The sequence below is a fragment of the Triturus cristatus genome, chromosome 6 (assembly GCF_964204655.1).
Source record: "Triturus cristatus chromosome 6, aTriCri1.1, whole genome shotgun sequence".
NCBI lineage: Eukaryota > Metazoa > Chordata > Amphibia > Caudata > Salamandridae > Triturus > Triturus cristatus.
The window spans coordinates 939686172-939692767 of NC_140589.1; positions in this window are offsets into that span (position 1 = coordinate 939686172).

Here is a 6596-nt window from a genome sequence, read left to right on the forward strand (position 1 = left end):
TCTTTTTAAGTGGCAGATTTTGGTGCCCTGGCATTGCAGACTACAGAAAATATGGACTCTGACTCCGTCATCAAGGCCGCTGCCTGCCCCGCAGCCAAGGACATCGCTTGTGAAGAGCACGACACACTGCCCTGACTCACGCCGTAGCACTGACTTCACAGGCGACAGCTGCTCTGCACTGATGCTGCCCCGTTGCCTACACTGCAGCTGAGGACACCACTTGTGACGAGCAAGGTGCACCGCCCGACTTGCACCGCAGCTCCGGGCCACCAGGTGCCAGTGCTTTAACCGCTACACCACAGAGCTGTGACCTCTTGACCTCATCAACCCTGACACATCACCTCCCCTGCCTAGCAGTAAGGAACTGACACCTCACCCCCCCTGTGGCAGAAAGGAACTGACGCCCCACCGGCACCAGCGACACCTCACCTCCCCAACACCATGTAACGTCTTAGTTTTTCATCATCTTCCAAGGTACTGTAACCGGGGTCGGTGTGACTCCGCAGCTGGCCCGTACTCCTTCGTGGTCCGTGCCGAGCTGTTTGATTAGTACCGGACACAAGTTCGAGATAGCCCCAGTTGGAGCTGTAGTTTTAAGTGATCGTTTCAAATGTGATATCTTGATTTGTGTATGTTGGATTGTTATCTTTTTGGTCCTGCTTTATTCAGCTAAATATTGGCTATTTTTCTAAACTGGCCTGGAATCATTTTAGTGTTTTCACTGTGTTACTGTATGTATGTTGCGCAAACGCTTTACACATTGCCTCTGGGATAATCCTGACTGGTGAGGAGGAGCTATCTTAGGTGTGTAACCTACTCACTCTGACTAGAGTGGCAGGTTCTACCTGGCTTGGGTGCTTACCCTACCCTAGCCAATAAGAACCGCCATTCCCAACAAAATCCAAAACTATGAGTCAAAATGTCACCCTTCTCTATAACAGTGTTTTTTACCAGCAATCATAATTCCGCTCAGTCCTGTCTTCTAGGTCACAGGCCTCACTGAATATGAATCCTCACACATGAAGCTGCCACTTCCAACTACTGTACCTACACGTATTTCCTTTTGCTGATAGCATACTGGGTCATTATACACTATAGATACTTATACCACTGGCCACAATGATGCCCATTTTCCTTCACTTTGCTTCATAGATATCACCGAAACATGGATTTACTCAATGTAGATAGTTAAATTAACAGCCATCCAAACATAATTTGCCACTTTGAATCTATTCTTCCTGATCACAGACCTTACACATTGTGAGCGAATCGCCCCCAGAAGCTACCCCTCCATCTATATTCTTTCAATCATACCTAAATCAGGTATTTTTAAACCTAGTCACTTGCATCTGTATAAAAGCTATTTCTGACTTTTGTTTGTATCCAGGTGTTGAGACACATGTGATGATGATCTGCGGAGCTACTGGATGGCCGAAACCATGACATGTAAGACCGGCCTAGATAAACAAATTGCAGCAAGTAATGCAAAAGTCCCACCCCATTCCAACTAAACATGACAGTCCTTATACTTTAAGAATATAGCAAGTGGTTGAGCCAACTTTACTCATGTGCCCGGAACTGACACATTAGAAAATGTTAAATTCTTCCACGTACCTGTAGATACAGTGGTCAGAGGACAAATATATTAAGAGACATTACTTGAAAACCTCATACTACCAAATTATAGTACTGGTTGAAGGGTCTCTTTGTCTAATAAGAACAATCCTTAGGTCTCAACCCAGGATGCTGCCTTGTCTGTAATAGAAAGGCCCTGCATCCACCCCAGAAGGTTTGCCATCTCATAAGCATGGGAATGGTAGGGTGGCTTTAGTAGGTAATGATGGTTTATTATCCTTTCCCAAATTACCATATAAAAATCAGTACGTCTAAACTACATAAGATTAATTTGTTTAAAGATAAACCAATGGTGATGTATGAACTCCCAAAGTAAGAGTTACTGTCTTGGCGGATTTTATGTTATTTTTTTTAAAAAATTCTTGCGAAAATCACAGAAAAATGTGTAGCGAAACAACTCTCTCACCATATCAAGGACAATGATCTTCTGGACAACTTCCAGTCCGGCTTCATTCAAAACTGCAGCACTGAAACAGCCCTGCTGCTAGTGATTGATGACGCACTGCGGATACTCGATTCAGGGGAGTCTTGTCTTCTAATTCTTCTTGACCTTTCTGCAGCCTTTGACACTGTCAATCACAATACTCTCCTTAACACTCTGCAACAGAGAATGGGCATGGAGGGCACTGTGCTCAAATGGTTTGCCTCCTTCCTCTCTGATAGATCACAAATGATCAAAATAGCGAACAGTCTTTCATCTCCTTTAGCGGTCGGTCAAGGTGTCCCTCAAGGCTCTATACTTGCACCCACACTGTTCAATCTCTACTTAGAACCATTGGGAAATCTCCTGAGTAAATCCGGGATCCACTATCATCTATATGCGGACGACACTCAAATCTACCTTAAGGTGGCCTCCACTCACGATCTCTCCCTCCTAAGCTCTACTCTCGACTCCATTCAAAACTGGATGTTAACTCATCAACTGGTCCTGAATCCCTCCAAAACTGAATTCCTCCTCCTCTCCTCCTCACTTTCTCCTCCCCCAGTGCAATCATGGATGGATCAGATTAATCTACTGAACAATAAACCCATCATTGTCGAGAGTGCAAAATCCCTTGGCGTCATACTCGACAAAAAACTCAATCTACTCTCCCACATCGATTCCATTGCAAAGTCTGCTCGATACCAACTGCGCCTTCTTTGGGGGATTCGTCGCTTCTTCCCGGAGCACGACCTTAAAACCCTGGTCCAATCGCTGGTTCTCTCCAGATTGGACTACTGCAATTCTCTTCTTACTGGCCTCCCCAAGTCCCACCTGTCCCCCCTGAAGTCTGTTCTCCATTCAGCAGCTCGCTTCATACATGGGGCCAAAAGAAGCGACCACATCACACTCATTTTATCCACCCTCCGTTGGCTTCCCATAGAGGCAAGATCTATCTACAAGACTGCCTGTATCACCCACAAAGCCTTGCACTCATCCTCCCCTCGCTACCTGGCGGATAAACGGAAACTCTCTGGTGGCTCCAGACCATCACGGAATGCAGAACATTTATTGCTTGAACCTCCCACTTTCAAGAAGGAAAGATCGATGGCCCAATCCTTTTCAGGCAACGCGGTGAGAATTTGGAACTCACTTCCGCCTCAGCTCCGGACCACCACCTCTTCCCAGGCCTTCAAAACTGACCTCAAATCTCTCCTCCTTCAAAGACACTTCCAAATTTAATTCACGCCCTATATTTTCTGAAGGAAGTCCTTCAATTATAGGAAATTCTGTTCTCCATGCCTATAGAAGTGCATTCCCAGTGTGTTTTGTTTTTTGAGTGTCTGCCATATATTGCAGTATTATACTTTTACTTGTATTTTGATCGCTTTTGTAACATGCACACATGTCACTTTCTCCTTTTGTAACGTATCTTATGCTACCTCTTGTATCTTGTTTGCTTTTGATACATGCACTATGGCCACCACTGCCTCATGTAACGTAACTTCTGTTTTAGTGTTCTGAGTGTCGGCCATTTATTGCAATATTTTTTTCTTTTTTTTTTTTTTTTACTTTTTACCTCTAGGTGTACTTTGTATGCTCTTGTAACCTGCACACATCACTTTTTCCGTTTGTAACGTATCGTTTGCTACCTCTTGTATTTTATTTGCCCTTGATACTTGCACAATTGTCACTATTGCCTCATGTAACGTACCGTTTGATTTTGTAACATGCTCACTTGTATTTTTGCTCCTTATGTATCATTACTGCTGCTATTGTGAAGCGCTCTGACACCTTCAGGTAAAGTCTGCGCTATATAAAAACGCATTAAATAAATAAATAAAATAAATAAATAAATATTTTGTTCCTTGTTAACCCCTTCAGTGCCCGCCCCTTTCCCCGCCCTGTGCCGGCCGTTGTATTAGCGGGCGGGGTTTATGACGAGCTGGTCTCGTCATGGGCACAGCGCAACCGCGGCCCATGACGAGACCAGCTCGTCACGGGCATTGAAGAGGTTAAATCATAATGCTATCTAAGAGAGAAACTTTGGACTATGCCTCAAAAAATTCAAGCCTGATCCCTGTGGACAAAGATTCCCTTACAAAAAGTGTTATGGGCTGAGTTAATGGCCACAGGACAAGAAAGTTTAGAACAACGAAATAATGAACTCTCCTTGCAAAACAAATACCTAGTTTTACAATGGTACTGGAGAATGAGCATATAGGTGATGAATTTTCAAACTGCAAAGCAGCCTCCTTGTAAAAAATCTTAAGAAGAAAGCTCATACAAGCCTGTGCACTTCTTACGTTTTCATCTTCTAGGTTGATATCCATGCACCACCCATGGAATGGTCCCTTGATGCAAAGTAACACAAGGCTGTGCATTGTGCTACCTTGCTAACTTTGGGTTACAATCTAAGGCAAATCATGATTTGAGTTGGATTGTAAATACCAGCTCAACACTTTGTGAAGGGTATGCATTAAAAAAGTAGGAAAAACATCTGGGCCTAACTTCCTATGGGGCATATCAGCAACAACCGGCGATAATTATCGCTAAGCGCACTCAGCGCTAGGATAATTATCGCCGGCTGGCGTGGATTTTTATTGCTGAGATAGCGTGCTATTAGCAACGCTTATCTCAAAAGTGATAAAAATCCTAGCGCTAACTGCCTAACATGAGATTATCGCTGGAAACCCAGCGATAATCTCTCGAAATGTGGCGTTAGCTTGTTGATAGGGACTCACAAACTAAGCCATGATATCCACCTTCCATAGGATATCATGGCTAAGTCAGTCCTGAAGCAGGCGTAAGGAAAGTAGCGATAACAGGGGATATCGCTACTTTTCCTGCCGCTATGCTTCATAGCGTGGGGCTTGATGATAGAAGAAATGTCGCTTAGCGACATTTCTTCTATCATGTCAGGTCAGGAACGCCCACTTTGCATCTCATTAGAGATGCAAAGCTGGGCGTTAAGAATAGGTGCGCTAATGCAAGGTTTCACGCGTTAGCGTGACCTTGCTAATTAGGCAATAAAATTATTGCCGCTTTTCGGCCGGAAACGGCTGCAAAAGCGGCAATAATTTTCTATCACTGCCTTGTAAATATGCCCCCAAGTTCCTAACTTCCTAAGCCATGCTAAAACTTTCCACATGAGGTGATTTGTGCCAAGCCAAGTTTTGAAGGCAAGCGAGGATAGAACACTCAATCTTAAACTTGAAACATTTTTCAGAGAGCAGTCCTCCAGCAGCCCACAACTTCTATTACTCTGGAAGGGACTCAGTGTCCAACATTCAGTCTTCAGGGTGCTTGCTCTTCTTTTCATCTGGAGCAGAGGTCATGGGCACCGGGGGCCCGATTCACAGAATTAACTTAAGACAAAATCCTAAACTTACTACCATTTTGGTATTCACAGAAGGCACTTACTCTTTTTGGTATTCACAGAAGGCACTTACTAATTTCGGTATTCACAGAAGTTAGGAGTCCTAACTTTAGGGCTCCTAAATGCCTTCTGTGAATACCGAAAGTCTTAAAATTAGGATTTTTCTCAGTTTAGTAGTAGTATAGTTAGGACTCCTAACTTTAGGACTCCTAAATGCCTTCTGTGAATACCGAAAGCCTTAAAATTAGGATTTTTCTCAGTTTAGGAGTCCTAAGGTTAGGACTCCTAACTTTACAACTACTAAACTGAGAAAAATCCTAATTTTAAGGCTTTCGGTATTCACAGAAGGCATTTAGGAGTCCTAAATTTAGGACTACTAAATTGAGAAAAAACCTAATTTTAAGACTTTCGGTATTCACAGAAGGCATTTAGGAGTCCTAAAGTTAGGAGTCCTAACTATACTACTACTAAACTGAGAAAAATCCTAATTTTAAGACTTTCGGTATTCACAGAAGGCATTTAGGAGTCCTAAAGTTAGGAGTCCTAAATTTAGGACTACTAAATTGAGAAAAATCCTAATTTTAAGACTTTCAGTATTCACAGAAGGCATTTAGGAGTCCTAAAGTTAGGAGTCCTAACTATACTACTACTAAACTGAGAAAAATCCTAATTTTAAGACTTTCGGTATTCACAGAAGGCATTTAGGAGTCCTAAAGTTAGGACTCCTAACTTCTGTAAATACCGAAATGAGTAAGTGCCTTCTGTGAATACCAAAATGAGTAAGTGCCTTCTGTGAATACCAAAATGGTAGTAAGTTTAGGATTTTGTCTTAAGTTAGTTCTGTGAATCGGGCCCCTGGATTCTGTCTCTGCCAGCTATTTAGGCCTTCCCTTAGGTATTTCCCTATTGTGAGGTGTGTTTGCCTAATTTATATACGGATGAGCAGCTGGTGCCTAGGTGAACACTGTTACAGATGCCCAGTGCATATAGGCTTCAGGTCAAACAATCAACCTGGGCTTAATCAAGTAATTTCTGAGAAGACACGCATCACCTTGTTTCTTCTAAATGACCATACCCACCATGGACTTGCCATTCATCTCCACCTTCACTCTACTAGTAGTAGGAGTTGTAGTCCCCATTTGCAACAAGATCATTTCCCTG